Source organism: Coturnix japonica, chromosome 3 (assembly GCF_054131305.1).
Source record: "Coturnix japonica strain WE chromosome 3, WE-NBRP24, whole genome shotgun sequence".
Lineage (NCBI taxonomy): Eukaryota > Metazoa > Chordata > Aves > Galliformes > Phasianidae > Coturnix > Coturnix japonica.
The window spans coordinates 7,670,284-7,691,556 of NC_140665.1; the positions used below are offsets into that span (position 1 = coordinate 7,670,284).

Below are 21,273 nucleotides of genomic sequence, written 5' to 3' on the forward strand. Positions count from 1 at the left end.
TTTGGGTTTCACATGCCGTGTTGTGTCAGCTTGGGATAAATGGAACCTATTGTTGCTTCCATAGGAAACAATGACAGCCAAGAGGGACAATTTGCTGCAGTCCACAGGAATGCAAGAATAATATGTCACTGCTCTCTGCAGCTAATGAGGAGGAACCATTGGAACAAGCCCTTTTGAGGAAGAAAGGATGCTTTTCTGAAACATTTTGTCTGAGAGCACATTAAACAAGAAAGCAGCTAATTTACTGTAGGCTTTCCCTCCATACCAAAAGAAAACGGTTATTCAGAAGTCTGAAAGACATATTTTATTGACAACATTTATCCAGCATTTTCCCCTGAATTTTTCACTGACGTTCTCAGTGGGTTTTTCCCTGCATTCATGTGTCAGGGATACTCAAAATCATAAGTTAACAACTTAACTTGCAGCTTTTTACAAGCAGTCCAAGAGGAAGTTTTTGCCTGTAGCACTCAGACTGTCTCCTCTTACACACCAGAGGAGTTCATGGGTTCTCTTTGCTGCAGTGAGGGTAGTGAAAAATCAGCTATCAGTCAGCTTCCTACTCTAAGACAGGCATAGTTCTCCCAGCTGGGGTAATCCTTCTACATTCACATCTTATATAGGCTTTTCCTCTCCAAGTCAGAGAGGAAAATGAGAAATAATCTTTAAATTATTATTTTTATTAAATTACTATCTCTGGATGCATTCAAGGCCAGGCTGGATGTGGCGACCCTGCACATAGCAGGGGGCTTGAAACTCAATGACCATTGTGGTCCTTTTCAGCCAGGCCATTCTGTGATCCTATAAGTAAAATGAGCTCAGCACTGTATTTAATTGGGTATTTGTGTAACATGCACACAGATCCTAAAACTGTGTTCAATTGCCATTAAGTTTTACAAAGGACAATTTATACAAGATCTCTTAAAAGATAAATGCCAGAATTAAAACCAGTGGAAGAGCATCTAAATAAAGCCTTTTTAGTCTCACCAATACTCAGAGCATCTTCACTGAACGACTTTGATTTTATCACCTCAGAAAAACCTGAACCCCAATCCTTACCTGTAGCCCTGCACAGTGCCAGATGTGTTTGCTAAAATAAAACTGTATGGATGTATTTCTCTGTCATCTGGAGCTTCTTAGAAGTTAATACCGTCACACCTTTCTGACTGAATCCTGTATTCTGTAAGTAGAGCAAACGTCATTAGAAGCACAAGTTCTTCATTATTACTGCAAATAATGAAGAAGTGTCTGTTATAAGAGGGCACGTTGGTGACAAATTAAATCAGAAAACTTATTGCCATGGGGAAACCATTAGATGTGTTATGCTGAAACCATGATATCTCTCATTAAACTTAAAGGAAAGTCAATGTCACTTGAAAAAGTGTTGGAGAATGAAGGTGTGTTATCAAAGGAGTCTGAAGGAACTTGCAGTCTTACATTTAAAAATGAGATGGAATCAGCAGATGCCAGCATTAGATTCCTCTCATTACAACGAGTATGATTTTTAAATGGTCACCAGTTGTTGTTACTGTCTGAATAGCAACAGAAATGGCCAGACTGCCTAAATCCTTCCCAGTATAACTGGTTCCTGCTCATGAGTAACACTGCTACTCATAGCTTAGGTGAGTAAATGTTTCCAGGCTCTGATTCATATTTCCTAAAAGGAGTACACGTTGTGAGGTTTAATTCATACACCGTAATCAAACTATAAATACACGTTCCAATACCACCCAGAGTACCTGTACTTCAGTCTTACTGATGGCTTCTCCTCTGTATCAGACCCACATTTTGGAGATACTTCATTTGTTCTGAGCTTCTCTAGTGGATTCAGAGTATATATGTAGAAGTCACAGTTCCATTTCATTCATACTACCTCCAAATTACACGCATTCTGAAAATATTTATATTCTGAAAGTAGCTTTAAGAGACATCACAAATAGATGATACTTACATGCAAATAAACTATGAGAAAATATTACTGTCTCCAAGGATGTCTAAAAGAGTCAGCTTACAATTAGAATAACCAAACATGAAAATAATCTGATCTTTGAAACAAATCAGGCGATAGCTATTGGTCACATCAATCCAGACACTTTCATGACAGACCTGCAGGAGCTGCAGTTGCAGTAACCTGGACGTCAGTGGGATTAAAAATCAGTCGCTGCAGCTTGGAAGCCTAAGCCAATGTATGTCCATGGCCAACCCAGCCAGTTCTGCCCCATGGGCATCTCCAGCAAGCTGCTCTGCTCCTCGTGCCTTCAAGCCCCCAGGGGTTGTTCTTGGGTGGCAAGTTTCAAACCAGAAGGAAGCTGCAAGGGAGGAATTTAATGAGGCAGCTCTAGCAGAAGGCTCCTAAGCCTTCCTGCATGGATTTAGGGATAAGCGTGGGCTGTTACTAGGAAATAAATGCAATGTAGAAAAAGGATTGGTCTTGTCTTACATCTGTCCTTATTATTTTATTTTGTTTTTTCTAATCAGATGTCTTGTGAGCCAGAGACTAAAAAATACAGTAAAATCTTTGAAACGTGCTTGCAATTTAGGATTTATTTTATTTTATTTTATTTTATTTTGCAGTGGATACTGGAAACAGGCTCCTGGTGTTGCTATTTAGAGTGTGCACTTGAGTCTCCAAAGTGTTTACTGACTTTCTGTGACATTTGGATGTATTGTTAGGAGCTCGGTCATAAGGAATGCCTTTAGAAGCTGTGCTGCCCAGTGTGTCTGGGTCATTTCTCTGGGAGCTAAAGAACCCTTCAAGGCAACAGTGAGAGATAAAAGCAGTTAATGTGTTCTCTCAGATCACTGGCCCAGCCTACAATCAACTGTGCTCTCATGGTGAGGAGATGCAGATTATCTACTTCTACAAAAAGAAAGAAAGAAGGAAGGGAAGGGAAGGGAAGGGAATGAGAATTGGCGGCTGCACTTGTTGCTTCCACCAAATTCATTCCCTGCTCATCATCTGAAGTGAAATTCGGTGTGGAGAGGAGCAGAAAATCCAGCTGGTCCAGCTCTAGGATTATTCACCCTTTAGGGATCAGACAGGCTGTGCTGTCTTTTGCCAGTGGCAAGACTCTCACTAGCAGAGTAACTGTACCAACATGTACAGGCCCTACAAGGAATTTTAATGGCTTGGGATGCATTAGGGATTGCAGTCCTGTTTAGAAGTGTCCTTGCACTCATGCAGACCACGAGCCTCTGTTCAGGTGTAGTTGATGGAAAGCAGCATCATCTCACAGTGAACTCAGCCTACCATAGGCATGGTCCAGCACATAATAGCAAAGCTGGTTTCTTGTGGTTTCAAGTTGTCTTGTTTGCTTCATCACGCACACTTCATTCCCAGTTAGTGAGAATCTCTTGACAATGAGGTGTCAATGTCTTTCTGAACATTTAAATATAGAAGGGGTTTTAGAAAAGATACATTTGTTTTTGTCCTTGGTTTGGCTCAGTGGGTAGGAATTAGGTAGTTAGATGCATGCACCTTTGTGATGTGAGTTACCAAGCTGTTTGTACACCTGGACAAGCCATGGTCTGTAGAGTTGGAAGGTCTTGAAAAGAAAGATAACGTGGGGCATTCAAACTTTTTTGCATTTGCACCATGGAAGGAAAACAGTAAATGAGTAGCCACATTATTGCTATAGCACTGATTTAACAGAACGTGTTAGATTTGGTCTATACGGTTGTGATAGTGAATTTGTGAAACCTCTTAAACAGCGGTTGTGTATTTGCAATAGGTCAGTCTGTCACCAGTCAGTCTAAAATGTGTTGTGCTGCGCTCAGCTGACAGGTGCCTCATGAGGCTGGTTTTGCTTCCAGCCCATTGGCACGCTCGTCAATTCTGTCTGTCTGTAATATGAATGCCAAAACAGCTGAAATCCATACCCTAATGGCTTGTTACCAGACTTTATGTCCAGTCAAATGCTGGGAATGGTATCCTGCTTTAGGCTGTGATTCACAAAACCACAGTGCTGAGAGTATGTTTCCAAGGAAGGCAGGCTGCTGTTTGCATCTAGCAGTGCAGAAGAGAGGTGAAGCTCTACCACTAGATACAAGTAGCAGTCATAATGGGAACTTCACTTGTGAAGACTGGTGACGCAGCCTGAGATGTTAGTATTCAGGCATTATGTTGTGCTGACGTTTTAGCTACCAGCTTAAGCATCAAGACTGTCACGTTTCTGTGATGTGTGGCATTACCTGTGTGCATTGTGGCAGTGGATGGTCAACATGTTTAATAAGCAGCACTGCTCAGAATCAAAATCACTTGTAATGTACCATCAAGTCTTCCCCAGCCAGTCTTTTTAGGCTGGGGTAAAAGTCAATAGAAATGCATAAATCGGAGTTGGATCAGTCCCTGTAATGACACTTTATGTTCTCATTGTCTCCGAGGGCTGTGGCTTTCATCTAGTTGCAAGTTAATGAAATTGCAATGTCGATGATTCCAGGCTAACAAAAGGAGTGGAGCCTCAGTTTGATACACATCTCTCATCTGTAGTAAGTAGTGGGAGCGGGACAAAACTGCAGCCTTTGAAAAAGAACGCAGTCCTGCCATTGCATTTCTTTGGCACGTATCAATGGGGATTAAGCTGTGACCCATGGAAGTTCCTACTAGAACTCTTCTATGAATGCAATTGCTGTCACTGCACATGAGAGGGGAAGTGGTTTGTGCAACCACAGAGTATCTATAAAGCACTGCGGTTCTAACCACGGGTGAAAGTGGGGAATGTCTGGTACAGAGTGAGTAAACACACACGGTAATGACTAATGAGCCTGTTAGGGTCAAAATGTGTAATGTTTGCTCTTGGAGACTATCCTGTAGAGCGAGTGCTGGTGACCTGCTCACTGTCTTAACCAAGATTTTATTTAAATTCTACAGTACCTAAGAAGTAACATTTATGGGGCATTCTGTGGGCATTTTAGAACTCCTTCCTAGCACAGCTCAGTGCAATTGTGCCCGAGCTCTTTACTCTACCTCCAGTCCCTCTCCATTTGTCCTGCGAGAGCAATGGTCTTCACTGGGAACGATATTTGTCAGTACTTGAGAGGAGTTGTGAGAGCAACGTGATTATTAAATAGGACTAACATTTCTTCAGTTTTTAATGACAGAAGAACGTGCAGTTTACAGAAGCCAAGAAGCAGTTCTCATGCTGCCTGTGGCTTAGTGAAGGTGAGCATCACACATAGGTTTGGCACTGATCTCCTCACTTATGTTCTCTTTAATCTTTCCCTGTTCAATTCCTCCCTTTACTGTCTCTGGACTGTCTCTGAAGACAGCATGTGCACCATCTTATACAAGGAGCATTGGTCTATTGCTTTGTGCTGTCTTGTGGATAGTAATATGGAGAAAATAGTAAGACATTCACTGACAAAATCAATTAAGACATTAGTATGTTTTAAGTGACCTTTATTTCTAGGCTGAGTGATTTCTTAGAACACTGAAAGGAAATGATTTTAGAAGTTTGGGTTTTCCCTAGCAGAAATAGAGGAAGGAATTTGCTACAACAAAATGTTTGGAATCTGTATTGGAGCACTCAGTTTGGACTCAGAAAATCTGGGTTTGATCGGTAGCTCTGAGCTTCTCCATCCACATGCTGAACGTGAAGCCATTTGTTCTTCTGATCATCACTTTCTCTGTAGGGACTCTACTCTTCTGCACTGAAGGAATCTTGAGAGCTTGTCACTGATTTAAGCTCCCAAGGTACTATGATTATCATAGAATCACGGATCCATTTGAGCTGGAAGGGCCCTTAAAGACCATTTGGTCCAACCCTCCTGCAGTGCACAGGGTCACCCACAGCTTCATCAGTGCTTAGAGCCCTATTCAGCCTGACCTTGGCTGTCTGCAGGGATGGGGCACCACCACTTCTCTGGGGGAACCTTTGCCACTGCCTCACCACTCTTCATGGTAAAAACCTCTTCTTTATATCCAGTCTAAATCTCCCCTCTTTTAGTTTGAAACCATTTCCCCTTATCCCATAACACAGTCCCTGCTAAATATTTTGTCCCCTTCCTTCTTACAGCCCTTTCAGGTATTGTAGGGGCACTCTCCAGTCTTCCCAGTGGCAGTAATGGCAATATGACTAAACTGACTGTACCAGCCATGCCAAGCTGTAACTAGCTGTACTGCAAATCTGCTGATGTGTTAAAATGTTAAACAGAACCAAAACCTAAATCTCAGGAAGTGTCTCTGAATCTTCTAATGTTCATCTAAACTACTGCCTCTCAGTCTCCTTGGCTACAGGAGCTTACGTCACTAATTGGTCAACGAGTCTACAGCACCAAGGGTGACATGGATGCGACTAGAAAACAGCAATTACAGCCTCTGAGATTTTGTAATGAATTCGGTGATTACTGACAGTTGGGTGTGTATTCAGAGGATTTAAGGAAGGCCTAATGAAGATCCTTGTGTTTGTTCACACAGATCTGCTGCATAGTGAGGAGGAGGCTGGGGCTGCAGGATTACTGTAGGAGCTGCATTTGGTCTATCAGGTGACAGAATCATTTACACAGCCCAAAAATCTTCTGGAGAAGCCAGTTTTGATTACTAGGTGCACACCTCACGTGCGTGTGTTTGCACTTTCACATGATGCAGGATTTGTTCTTTGAGTAGAGGAGCTGTTTGCCACATATACCATGAATCACTTTGTTGCTTTCTTCGGAACAAGTTAAAGTAGTGAGTCAACTAATGGGGCTTGGAAAACAGTTTAATCCTACTACAGAGCATAGGGCATTTTTTTTTTGCTGTCAATAATGCTGCTTCGTGTACTATTCTCAGATATTAAAAAACACATTTGTAAGCTGTCTGTCTGATCTAGAAATGCATGGACCCACAGCAGATGAGTATTGTTTTGCATCATCCATCCCTGTGATTTCCAATTTGCTTCATCTGTCTTGTTTTATTACCATCTTTGCAAACCTTCTGACAGAGACAGAATTTGCTGAAATGATTTTCTTTATGCAAGTAACCTGTAGCAAAGATCCATACAAGGGGCATGTACCAGCACAACATACCCATTTCTGGGAGACAGTGCGTTCAGAGAGAGAACAGCAACCCCCTTCCTTTGCTGACATGAAACTTCTAAGGGCTGAATTCAGATTCAAATTCAGAATTGCAAAGCCTCCCTTCCATCACCTTCCTGATAGCTCTGTAAGCAGAACCCAACAGAAGGAACAGCCCATGGCTGCCAGCAAGATCTTGCTGTTTAATCACCACTGCATTCCACAGTCCTCTGCTGAAAAAGGGGCACACAGCTAATGGATATTTTATGTCAGTACTTTGTGCGTATTGAGCAATATATTTCCCTACTTACATGTCAGAGCTTGAAATTATTATTCATTTTTAATGAGCTATAGCATGCATAGCTAATGTAGAGGCTTAATTTTAGATTTTAGTTTTATCCAGTAGGAAACCATGTTTCTTGCTGCCATGAGTTGGGTTGAAACAAGGAGTCGATTGTTTAGTGGTGGTTCCAAGGTGCAGGTAAAGGTAATTCTCCTGGTGCCTGAATCTCAGCTGGTAGATGCTGTCACATATGAACTGCCACATGTATAATGTAATGGTCTGTTCCATGGGCTCATTTCAGAGCCTCTTAAGGGCTCACATCCCTGCAGGCTGGAATTAAAAATAAATCATCTAGAGTGGGACTAGCTCAGCTAACAAAGAAGCAGAATACTCCAGTGTGGCTGGAGTGCCATTGTGTTCATTGATGTCCTGTTATCTGGTAGCTAGATAACTTGTTCTAGATGAACTGGTTGCCCAGCACTGCCTACCAAGTATTTACAAGTGCTACTCTGACTATAATACCTCCTGTTTTATGATGTTGGTCCATGAATTCAGAGGCTGGATCTATGGCAGTAGAGGTTGAACCTTCTCACCAATATTCGGTTCCATTTTGTTGCTGTGTGACAAATGGCAGCAGAGGGGCAGATGGACAGAATGATGCCCGGTGTGGAAGTGCAGATGAAACAAAGGTGTGAAGCTGAATTTCTCGATGTGATAATTCTGCAATGTGATAGTTCCTTGGTTCTGATTCCCTGTTCTGTGCAGTTACTTGGGAGTATAGTGTAGATTTCTCTTTGTTTCTCCTAGCTCTGTCTTTGTTGTTGATATCTTTAAACTTTCCAGCAGTGAAGGATAAGTTCAAATAACTACATCTACACTGATTGCAAGTGGCAGAGCAACACCAAGGCCTTTCTACCCCTGGAGCCTTTTATGGCTGGTGAGCATATTTATTAACCTAGAAGCACCCTTGTTAATGCTCCCTGTCCCTTTCTAGTTGTTTATTCATGCATTAAAGATGAGAAACAATGGGAGGTGATTTTACAGTAGCACCAGTAACACGCTAAAATTAAAGAGCTGTTCTTCTAAGAGTTGCATTCTCCTTCCGTAGACCTAAAAGAAAAGAAAGACCTGAGCAAACTCAGTAGGTAGGAGGTATGATATGAAGCTCGTTTAAATCATAATTAAATACAGGGCCTTGCAAGATGAAAGGGGACCTGGGTAAATTAAAAGAAAAGCCCACATGGAACGCATCCATCTCTTGAGCAGATTCATAGGAATTAAAATAATGCGAAGCCTTAGCCATCAAAGAAAAGATAAATATGGCTGGCTATGAACCATTGGCCAGAGCACACTTCTGGTTTGCATTCAGTAGTGAGTTCAGTCACTCTGTGATTACAGCCTTAGATCAGTGAAATGCTGTCTTTCCAGCTTAAGGAAAATAACTGTCAAAGTCATTCAGAATCTTTCTGCTACAATCAGATAATGCTGGATTGGGGTGTGTGTGTCCATAGTGTGCCACCATTTTAGCTGAACAGGAAGACCACAAGACACTCGAGACTGTGTTCCCATGTGTCTCATCCCTGGAATAAAGTGCAGCAGGGTGGGTCGATGGTGGCACTTAGTGGTCTCTTCCAACATTTATGGTTCTGTGATTCTGTGGTTCTATGAACCAGACACTTTTGGCAGCACTGAAATCAAAGCAAGCAGAGGGAGTGAAATGTGCAGAAATTGAAAGCACATTGCCGTGAGAGTTATAGCAAAGACACCGAGACAAACTCAGACCTGAAGCAGGTGAGAGTGACTCACATGGACTTAAGTGGCAGCTGAAGCTGTTCAGACTTGTATAGAGATTGGGCCAGTTTAACTTGAATTACTTTCAATGGCACACATGAGAGCATCTCTACCTGCCCAGGGAGTGGTTTTCATTGCAAGAAACCTTTTGTTTCGATTGTTGGGATTTTCCACACCAACAACTGAGTTAAAGGCACTTCAGCATTTGCAAAGCACCATCCATGAGTGTCAAGGAGATCCGGAACTGAGGCCAGTAAGCAGATTTTAGAGGAAGAACACATACTTGACTTTGTACATTTTCCTCATATCCTTCCAACAACAAAAGTTACCACACCATCCAGATACGGCTGCAGGACAAGCACATCCCCATGTGCACTCTATTCCTTTGCTTAAGGCACATGTAGTAAAAGATGTGTGTGCGGTGATGCTGGTGCTGCAGCTCCTAGGGCCGCATAGAAGCAACCTCTGTCCTGACCACAGTTTGAGCAGCCTGAGTGCTGAAGTTATGGGTCTGTACTGAATATGAAGATCAGTCTTTACTAGTAATGAGTAGAGATTCCCATGTTCCCAGAGAGTGGAAAACGTTAAGCTCGGCAAAACTATATGAAATTAAGATGATGAGTTGATCGTTAAGGCTTACTGCTAATTAATTTTCAACATTTGGCTAGCCTTGTTCTTGTCCCATAAGAGCTTTATGTTCCCACCAGCAGCCATAATCTTCAAAGCCCATGGACCAGTGTTATTAATTCTAACGAGGAAAGGGTCACTTCATCATGACAGAAACTGCAGAGGCTGTGAGCAGATGTGCTCTACTGCAGCACTGCCCCTGGAAGTCAGCACATAGCTAACTACCTGCTGGTGGATAGGGATCCTTTACATGCATTTCTTTCTCTTCTGACTGCAAGAACAACTCAGCCTTCTCCATTAGACAATTCTCGGATATTAATTGCAGGTTTCTGGGCTGGTTCAGAAGAGTTCATTGATGTGAGAGCCATAGGGCCTGGCTTTAAGCAGTGGAAGAGCACCCAAGTGAGCTTGACATGGCTAAGCATTTCCTGAACGGAGCTGCAAAAGAGGTGAGCATCTGGTGGAATTAATGGCCTGTAATTTTTCTGGAGGTGACTGCTGAGTGAGAACTGCTGCAGCAGAGCAGAGATCAGAAGGGTGAGAACAGGTTTTCTTTTTTCACCACCCCCCCCCCCAAAAAAAAAAAAAAATGTAAAGAGAAAAAGGAAAAGTCACACATGGAATCTATCTGAAAACACTGCTATCTCCCCAAAGCTTCAGCTGACAAGAAAATATTTTATGTAAAATTCAGATGGGCTTTGCCAGTAAATGACACAGATAGGCTGCCTGGCACTTCTGATTTCCCCCCCACCCCTTACCTCAAATTTTAACTCTTGCCCCGTGTATCTGTTTTAAGTTAAACATTTGTGTTTCCAAACTTTCAACTGAAGTTATTTCAGCTGTTTCTTATGAGGTGTCCTATCTTATGTGTTGTTTGTTGTAATAATTTGTTAAGACATACTGCAATGCTTTTGTTTAGGAGGGCTGTCACTACGGATCTGCTGCTCTACTACTTCTGTGGAATGAGCCCAAATTTAGTCATTATTGAACCTCAAAACACCTGCAATGTCACCTACTGAAGAGAGACTTGTTAGAGATTAACAGGCAAGCTCAGAGAAGAGTCTGCTCAGAGTCTGAACATGTTCAAACACAGGCACACCTGTGGGCAAGCCTTGGTGGTGATTCCTCTTCCAATTGATGGGCAAAAGCTGTGAATAATAAAATACAGTAAAACAGGCTTTCCTATCCTCTTACTGATTCCTTGGCTCCTGTGCCAGCTGCAGCAAATAAAGAGAGAAGGCAATCTCATCTGAGGCAGGGGATGGAAATAAGAAGGGGATGTAATGAGAGGAGTAGATAAGGAAGTAAGGTGTGGTACTGATGGGTATGGAGCTGGGATTTATAGAACAGCACTGATATTCTGGGAAGATTAAAACCTGGAGCCAAAGGTGAGCAAAGAGAACTGAGGGCAGAGGAAAATGCAAATCCTGAGTCTGGCTATGTGAAGAGATATTGGAAGCCAAAACCTGGGATGTGTATGAGGGGTAGGAAGCAGCAGGGTATCCTCATAGTGAGCACAAAAAGGCAAAAGAAGCAGGCAATTGACAAATGGTGTATGAAGAACTAAAAGGAAAGCATATATTAAAATGAGGAGAAAAGTGCATCAGCTGGTTGCTTTTTGGGGACTATGTTGTCTGGGAACACAAAGAACACTGGGGTTTAATAGGAAAATAATGAATAATAGCAGATAATATGAAAAAATAGTCTGAATTAAAATTATACAAAAACTTGTTTGGAAAGAGTTAGGATGTCTGCAGCTTAAGCTGCTTCTTGGGTGGAGACCCAAAGCCCTAAGAGGTGGTGGGAATCAGGCCATGGCTGGGCCAGGTCCCACAGCCTCTGCTGCACTCAGGCATGCAGGGCTCAGCTCCTCCCAGCCACGGCAGCCAACAGGCACTGCTCCCTTGCTGTGCCTGCAGTAAGCAGCAGTGTTTTTCTGGAATATCTGTAAAACCTAGAATGGGTTTTAAGAGTTCTCCACTAACCATCCATGAAAAGGTTTCCTGATTTCTGCACAGTTTGGCTGGATGTTCTTCTCAGACCTGATTGCCCACCTATATTATCAGGTATCGGTGAGATCCTCATCTGAAGCAAGGATGCCCTGCTGCAAGTAATGCTGCAAGGCTACCAAATCCAGCCAGCGCTCTGACTGCAGCTCTTGGAGGGCTCTCTCTGTGATTCATGCATTCAAAGCCAACCGTGCATGTGAACTTCCTGCAAAATGCTTAAGAACTGTCCTAATCATTTCTTCATGCACTGTCTCCAGTGCCACATACATTTCATTCCTTTTAAATATGGGCAAGGTGTTGATATTCTTGGCTGGCTGGAAACCTTACAACTGCCTTTGACATTGAGTTTGGCTGTGTTTCTTGTTGCGTCTGTCAAACATTCTTTAGATGTCAAGCTCTGGGATTTCTATGCTGGGAAGCACATGATATTCTGAGGGCATAGAGTTAACCAGTTTTGCACAAAATGTACTAGTTATATAAAAATCATATTTTAAAATGAAATAGGTGCCTTATGGAAAATCCTAAGTAAAGAACCAGGAACTGGAGCTCTGTTTATGCACAGAGTTTATGCAGCCCTAGGAGTGGCTTTGCAGGCCTCTCTGCCCTTGTGTTCCACTGTGCTTCAGGTTCATCCAAGAGGTAAAGAGGTGAGTGAATTTCCATCTCCATTCTCCTAAAGAAAATGTTATCTGTGGCAGATCCTATTTTGTTTTCTACTTAGGACGTCTATCTGAGGATCTTATTTCCAAAAGCTTAACTAACCAAATAACACTAGGCATTTTGAAGCTTGGACTAATGGCTTTCTCCTCAGACCCCCTGAAGTTCCATTGGTTTGGGTTAGTGAGCAGAAGGGAGCTTTATTTGAGTAAGATGTCCTGCTCTTCACTTAGTCCACCCACTCATTTCACTGCTACTGTTGCTATCTTTGAACTTCCAAATCCCTCTGGAGAAGGAGGTTGAATTGACTACCAAGAGATTGCATAAAAAAGAACATGTGGGCCAACTTTTTCCATTTGTCTCTTAGATTTTGAGCTTTCAGACATCTCAGATGCATTTTCAAGCATTTTTCTACCACTAAGAAAGAAAATAAGTGTATTTTTTTTTCTCTGATGGATAGAACAGCATGACCTGTAAAGACAGCTGCTACTCTTACACAATCACTTGGTGCCAGTAGCTGGGTCTTCAGAAGGAATGTCAAGGATCTGACAGTTTCTATTAAAAGTGTAAGAGCTGCAACACGGCAACTCTATTGGCTCTGTCAGAAAAAGATGGCTGTGGGATGAAATGCTTATTATCTCTATTGGCAGGAGTTTTCTTTCTGGATCAGAGTCCCTACCAGAGAAGCTGCTGTTGCTCATCATCTCCTTAATTAAAGTAACATCTCCCCTGGTCCCTCAGCTTTACCCCCAAAGAGGTGTAAGTCTTTAAAATGAGACAACTGGAAAACTGAATTGTGATAATACGGTCCGGGGGAGGCAAGATGTGAATCTCTCACAAAAAATGCTGTTATTTCTGATAACATCTTATCTGGGACAGTGATCACTTTCCGAGCCTTTGTATCTCGTCTTATATTGCTGGAGCTTTGTGTATTTGTGGTTTGCTGTGTGCACTGCAAGGCTCATGAAAGGCTGTGGTCAGGTGGTGACATTACCACAGCCTTGGATCTATTTTCAGCTGTGCCAGGGGAGGTTCAGGTTGGCTGTTAGGAACAATTCCTTCTCCATAGAGCGGTGATGCAGTGGCACAGCTGCACATGGACCCTCCATGGAGGTGTCCCAGAGCTGTGGGGATGTGGCACTGAGGGATGAGGGCAGTGGGTGTGCTGGGGTTGGACTGGATGATCCCAGTGGACTTTTTCAACCTGTACTTAAGTGCAGTGTCTTTATCAATTGTTATTATGTGCACAATGGAAGAATATTTATTGTAACTTTATGTTAGTTCCTAGAAAATAAGATTTTCCCCAGCAGTTGTTTGGGAATTGGAAGCTCTTCTTATCATTCTTGCCACCAGCTTTTCTGAACTGCAGAGAAGTTTCGATTAGAGGCTTTTATGAAGTTCTGAGTGTAAAGGTACATTGGGTGGGTATGCCTTCGCTGTGGAAAGTAGATATGGGTTATTACTAGGCATGCTCCATAATGGAAAGTCTCGATTTCTAGGTGAATGTGGATCCACCCTGAATGTGTCTTTGTTTACTTGTAGGATTGCTTCCTGTTTTCTCTCATCAAAGACATTCAGCTGTGAATTAAAATAAAGAGGCAGGCTATAACGTTGCTGTCTTTAAGGGATGTGAGGAGGTCCTTGCACAGTGCTCTGAAGGAGCTGATCAACTCTCCAGGGTTGTATGGAGTAACAGATTTCCTTATATCACTCAGTTGTTAGTTCAACTCCTGGACTGTTTTGAATGATGTTTAGCCTGTTTTCCCATGGAACTGCGCATCTGTGTCCTGACATCTTTTGAAACAACTGGCTGAAGTTAACAGTATGTGATTGGAAGGAAAGATTTTCAGTGGTAATTAAGCTCTTAGCAGTTTCCTAAAAGGAGGATGTCAGGGAGAGGGCTGGGTGGGTTTGAACATCTACACTTTTGCCTGTAATCTTTTTACTCTTTCATTCATTCTTTCTTCTTAGGTTCTCTGAGGATTTTAGTATGGTTTTAGAATAAATATCAGAATTCAACTGTTTGACTTGAAGATGAAAGTAAGGCTTTATTTGTATTCACCTGTCATATGTTTTGGAAGTGAATGAAGTGTGTGCAGACTTTTTATCTCTAAGGCTAGAAGGAACCACCATGATTATCTGATTTCCAACGTGTATGTCCTCAAAGATCCATGAATATTTTCTTCATCTAGACAGAAGTTCATGCTGAAGCCAGAGGATCACTTTTAGTAATGGTTTGTATTCTAAAATTTGCTGGAGATTTCATAATACCTGAGGACATCCCAAAGGGACTGATTCTAGTAATTAATTACTCCCAGAGGTAGAAAATGTGCACTTTATTTGTAGTGAATTTATCTGCTCTCAACTTCAGCTGATGGATCTCATACTTCCCTGACTGATTGAGATCTGAAGTATATTGTATTATAGAACTGTATTGTAGAATGGCCTGGGTTGCAAAGGATCACAGCGATCCTGTACTTTCAAATGCCCTGCTGTGTGCAGGGTCACCAACCAGAAGACCAGGCTGCCCAGAGCCACATCCAGCCTGGCCTTGAATGCAACCAGAGATGGGGCATCCACAGCCTCCTTGGGCAACCTGTTCCAGTGCGTCACCACCCTCTGGGTGAAAAACTTCCTTCTAATCTCTAACCTAAACCTGTATATCCTGTACTCAGTACATAGAAAGCTGGGTAGGTCATTTCCACACTTTTAAGCATACTGTGTTTCTTGAAAGATGAAAAGCTGAGGCATCCTCCTCTGCCCCAGATCAATAAATCAACAACAAATACAATGCTGTGAAATAAAAGAGTCTGTACCAACAAAATTCTTCCAGGGAATGGAGACCAGAGGCATAATTATCTCTCAGGTAAAGTGAATGTGTGTGCATGAAATGTTTTTGCTGCAGTGATTGTATGTCAGGAGAGCAACAGAGAAATATGAACAAAGGAAGAGATTCTGTTTTTCAGCTTTGCCTGTGGAAGAATCCAAACTTTTTGTCAAAATCAGCACTTCATTACAGGCTATTGAAGCCAGTTTAAAGCTTCCATTGAGAGCCATTCGCTGAGAGCATGAGTCACTGTCTGTGCAGATTCATGCAGTGATTGATGCAGCCAGGGAAGGGCTGTTAGCAGAGATCCTTGCATGAGATGGAAGTGTACTTTACATGTTGGGCACAATTAATCCTGAGTGTAATTCTAGCTGAAATCCTTTACCAGGCCTGAGTTGGTGTCACATTCAAGTTTTAATTGTGCTGCTGTAATGCATCTCTCTTTGTGGCTGTTGCAATCAAATGGTGTCTTAAGGACAGATTCACCATCCTAGCGGTGTTTGCTCTGTTCCAGGCAATATGCTGTGTCCTCAGCATGTTCCTGTTGTTGGCTGCTTTCTCCTGAGGCAGCACAGAGACATCCGAATGTTAGGCAAGTCTCTTTGAAACACTTCTGCAAAGCCTTTGCAATACATGCAGCACTGATTCTGCTGGCAGGGCTGGTGGTGCTTTCTGGCGGCCTGCAGCACAACCACGGTTCTGCAGCTCTGTGAGGCTGCAGCCCTTGTTGCTGCCTGCTGAAGTGACCCTTTCCTTGCACAGCTGTGGCACCGTGCTTGGTGTGGGCATCCCTGGGTGCTCACTGCTCCATGGGAACACTGCAGAGTGCAGTGATGCTTCACCTCTCTCATCTTGCTCCCAGCTGCATCCACTGTGCCCCACACTTCCTTCAGCTACATCTCTTCTGGTCAGGAATACATGCTCATAATTTACCCACAAGGACTCACCTGAACCGTGAGTATTTAGAAATATCCATCATCCTTTTAAGAATGTTTCTGATTCTGGAACTTGCTCCCATCTAGGCTCATAGGGAACAACTGTTCCAAGCAGGGAACTATCTGGTCTGCTTTCTGGTGTTAAGCGGTTCGAGGTTATAAGTCAACAAACTGCAGCTACTGTAGAAGCAGTAAAGCATATAAGAAAAATGGGTAAGATGAGAACAGAGCTAAGAATAAATAGACCAGGCAGCCTTAAGTAGTAGATGAGGAATAAATGAATTACTGCATTGTTGCCAAACCCTCCTGACTGCTTGGGATAGCAGAGGTCAGAGCTGCAAGCTACAGAAGATGGCAAAAGACAGTCTCCATTCATTAGGCAATGAATCTGCATTATCTCAGCTTGAACTGTCCCTTACTGTAAGACTGATTTTCCTCTGAGAGCTAAGGGCCAAATCAAAGCAAGGATTTGTTCATTTGCATTCCATTTCTGGATTGCACGGAACATGCCAAAATAGGAAAATGGATTTTTGAGGACACTCTGGTGCGAGGTAGGGAACAATCAGGGCAAAGTGAGTCTGGGAGGGAGCTGCTTACCACTGAGTGCTTCCTACAGTACCCATGTTTTGCCTTGGTGGGTGCAGAGCACTGATCACACAACCCTTCTGAGGTCTGTGTCCACTTCTGAGACAGCTGGAGAACCTGGGAGGCAGCAGCAAAGCATGGCGTTATACCTTGCTTATGTCTGATGCAAAAGCACAACTGAATCATGAGCAGTACAGGAGAATCTTTATGTGAGGTTCAACAAATTCTGCTTTAGCTTCCATGAAAACAAACCCTGGCCTTTGAGGACAGACATGGCGTGTTGGGTTGTATTGTCTCATTAGCAGAAGGACCAAGGTTACATATTGACTATCAGGGCCTGTCTGGTGCTGCGAGGCTCCAGGGAGCACGGGAAGGGTGGGGTTTTCCATTTTTTATTTTCCTATATGCTTTTATTAGTGTGCCTTACTCTGTCTCTCAGGGTACTGCTGCTGGAACAAAAACCTCATTCTTTCCACTGTCCCCTTGCTGGGGCCACTCGTGTGTGTTAGTTACTGCCAGTGGTTGCGGTGCATTACAAATGTATGGATGGTGGGAAGTGGCCTGTGGTCCTAAGAAGTGCTGGCTGGAAGCTGTGACTGCTCCTTTGGATTTTAGTAGATTGGAATCAGATGGGTGAAAAGCTGTGAAATCTATTTCCCATCCTCAGGCCTATTAGTTGTTGGGACCCAACTGTGACTCCTTGTGAGATGGCTTTAGAAACAAAACATGAGTACAAAAGAGTTCTGCAATGTTTATTTGTGTTGTTGACTCGCAGTGTATTCACAGGAGGAAAAAAGTACCCCAGGCTTCTGCTCTAACAGAAGCAGAATCCCAGAGTGAGCAAGGTTACCACTGCTACTAACAGTCCTGGTTTATTGCTTCTTGTTGTTGTTGTTGTTTTTTAGGTCCCTGTGAGTCACTCATTCTAAAATGAAAGAGAAAAATATCCAGACTGCCCCAAATGGCTGTGTTCTTATGTCATAGTCCTTTGTCATTTTCTTTCATTTTGTGCATTTATACCGATGTAACTGCTGTATGTGGATTTATATTCCAAGTGAAACGTGTGCTCTGGATTCTTTACCTTAATTGGAAAGGTATCGATCACTTTCTCTGTTTCCACCGTGGGCCTGATCCAAAGCTGGAGGAAGAACATTCCAGCAGTCATCAGCTCTGGTCTGTGTGTGACAGACACAGGGCTGACTTTCTGCATGCGGTGGGAACAGTGGATTTTCCATTCTGTTATTTTTCTTTGTAAAAGGACGAGGAGTGTGGACCGGCTCCTATTTGTTAAATTATTTATACAACTGTATCCTGATAAGATACAACTTCCTCTGGTTTAAACATAGTTACTGCTTGTTTCTATAGCGTTCCACAGTGTTTATGAGGCTGGGGAAGAGCCGTAACACAGCGCAGTGGGTGCTATTCAAAAAATACCCCCATTTGTTTTTTTTCTGCCTAACCCTGGATCTAACCATTGCTGCAAGCTCAGAATCTTCTGAGCTAAATCCAAACATCAGGAATTCAGGTGATTGTCATAGCACCGTGTCTTTTGAATAAGCAGATAAATGTTCCAGTCAGTTCCAGTCATTTCAGGGGGAAGGGGCGATCATTTATCTTTATCACCATGTAGGTTCCATCTTGAAATTCTGGCATCAGGTTCTTGTCATATATAAATACCATTTTTTTCTATTCTAGGCTTCCATTTGCTGGAAATAATCGAACCGCTGCAATGCATTGATTTGTAAAGTGCCTTGCAATATCTTGAGTGTAAAAGCAGATAAAATCAGTTCTGGTCTGTCAGCACCTTAAAAATAAAAAAAGAAGTCATCTCTGTGCTGAGAAAATTACGATTCTGTTACCTGTTTTTGACCTGACATCTTCCAGTGGTATCACAAACACTCTAACAGTGCCTGGGAATTGGCAAAAACATTATAGCCAGTCTTGGATTTATGGATTGCCTCCTTCCCATTGGCTTTGCGGGCTTTCCTTGCAGCCTTTTTTTTTTTTTTTTTTTTTTTTTTGTCCCTAAGATCAAAATCCTTTTGTAATAAACTGGATTGACAGCAAAATCAGACTTTTTTCATGAAGTCCAAATTTCACTTCTACTGCAAAGGATCCCATACAGGTTTGGAACTGACTCTTATCGAGGACTAAGGTACAGCACAGTGTTTTCTAGACAGTTACAAACAGTTGTGCAGAGAGCATCCTTGTAGAGCTACTGATCAGAGGTAGAGAAGCGGTGCATAACCAGCATCCTTCAGGTTGGATATTAGGAACAGTTCCTTTGGATGCAGTGGCACAGCTGCACAGGAGTGGTGGGGTCACCGCCCATGGAGGTGTCCCAGAGCTGTGGGGATGTGGCACTGAGGGATGTGGGCACAGTGGGGTGGGCTGGGGTTGGGCTCAATGATCTCAGAACTCTTTACCAGCCTTAATGATTCTGTGATAACTTTGGTTGTGGCTGGGGGGACACTCTGCATCAGCTGTGGCTGCTCAAGGAACCAGTGAACACGGTTAAGTTAGTGTTGCCAGGTGCAGCCCTGGAGGAAGAAGACTTAGCTTCATATCCTTACTACAAACATTAGATTCTTTTTTCCTCATCTAAAACCAGTGTTTGAGCCTTGCATCCAAGCACGTAAATTTCAAAATCACTTAAAAAAAATACTGCGTAGATAAGGTAGAAGCAATATTTTGTAGGAAAGTGCTGCTTTGGATGAGGAGCATGAGGTGTCAGGTTCACTTCTTTGGGTGAATTAGCAGATTCATTACTTTGGATTTTGGCAAGTCAGTATTTATAGGATGATCAGTGAAGCTTCAGACTTCATTTATAAATAGATGAACATACATTTTCCTTCTATGCCAGAATTTTCCAAGCTGAGGTTTCATACTTGTCTTGTTCTGATGGAACATTACTAGTGAATTGTGGAAGAGCATCAATAGAGGGCTAATGAAACTGCATTTGGCAATAGGTTCACCTTCCCAGTGAGCAAATACAGCTTATCAATTCCCATTTGGAAAGTGATGGAGGAACTGTGGATCCTGTCTGCCTCACGTTGTGCCAGGGGAGGTTCAGGTTGGCTGTTAGGAACAATTCCTTCTCCACAGAGCGGTGATGCAGTGGCACAGCTGCACAGGAGTGGTGGGTTCACCGTCCATGGAGGTGTCCCAGAGCCGTGGGATGTGGCACTGAGGAATATGGGCAGTGGGCACGGTGGGGGTGGGTTGATGGTTGACTGGATGATCTCAGACGTCTTTTTCAACCATAATGATTCCATGATTCAATGATTTGGTGATTCAGTTTTCTTGGCCTTCATTGCTGAGAGTTCAAAACTAGGAAGGCATGTGTTGTAGGCCAGTACATTTTCAAAAAAGCAGTCTTTCTTGGAAGCAGGTTAGAGATCTCTGTTAAATGACGTTCAAGCATTTGATCCCCTTTCCTCTCCTGATGCATAAGTGCAAACCTTGCTGCTTTGACACCATTTAGTACATAGAACTCAAATTGTTCCACAAAGATTGTTCTGAAAGGGAAGTGAACTGATATGTCACAGAAGTGTTCTCTATTACTTGCTCCTCATTAAATGTCAGACTTTTGGGGAACACATTTAGTCTGTAGTCAAATGCATGTGTCCAGGTCATACGTGCAAACCTGCAGCAGCCCTCATTTTGCTAGTTAAGCCCTAACAGCAGTGTAGCCCTGGTAGTACACAGCTTGGTGTGCTGTGAGTGCTACTCTGCTTTGCAGGGAGGTTTTGTACAGCTGCCCTTGGGCCCCCACTGCTGCAGCCAAGCTATTATTGGTGCCTGAGCTGGCTGGCGTAAACCTACTTTGTGTCTGTCTGTGCAGCTCCAGGCATACCTTTGTCTGCAGTTGTAGACATTCTCTGTGATAGGGTTTCTGCTGCGCGGAGCCTGCAGGTCATGCAAGTAGGTCCCAAGATACTTATTTTATTTGTTAATATACTGACTCAAACACAATGGAAATATCTGTGAGGGATGTTGAGGTACGCTGGCCCTGTGCCTCTACCAGATCTCGCTAATGCTTCCTGTTCCTCCCCAACGCTGCAGGCCCAGCACCAGGACTCCTGCCAGGACTCCTCCCGGACGCTGCAGATTGCTGTGATGCTGGCACAGAGTGCAGGAAGGCCATCTTCTCTTCACACCGTCAGCATTTCCACCGCTGACTTTGGTGGCGTGGGAAGCAGAGAGCAACTGGTGAAGGCCAAGGCAAAGGCTTCTGTAAGTGCATACTTCATATGCTTGAGTAATTTTACAGGGGTTGATGTATTGGGTATGTGGCAAAGTGGGTCCTTTAAGCATGCTGGAGGCTTGAGGTAGGAAAAATGGTGACAATGGCATCTGGGAGAGAGGAGTAGCTGGTGCTGTTCAGGCCCAGCACACAGTCCAGGATCACAGAATGGTCTGAGCTGGAACGGTCTGCTAAAGGCCATCTGGTCCAACCCCCTGCAGTGCCCAGGGATACCCACAGCTCCATCAGTGCTCAGAGCCACATCCAGCCTGGTCTTGGTGTCTGCAGGGATGGGGCACCACCACCTCTCTGGGCAGCCTGTG

General features: G+C 43.2%; 1 protein-coding gene across 1 annotated transcript in view; it reads left to right on the forward strand.

Annotated features, from left to right (window-relative positions):
- SPTBN1 (spectrin beta, non-erythrocytic 1) overlaps positions 1 to 21,273 on the forward strand; it is a 149,779-nt gene that overhangs the window by 15,664 nt on the left and 112,842 nt on the right. Inside the window, exon 2 of the mRNA XM_085542530.1 lies at positions 20,770 to 20,940. The gene's annotated coding sequence lies outside the window, so the exon portion shown is untranslated. The remainder of the gene's footprint in view (positions 1 to 20,769; positions 20,941 to 21,273) is intronic.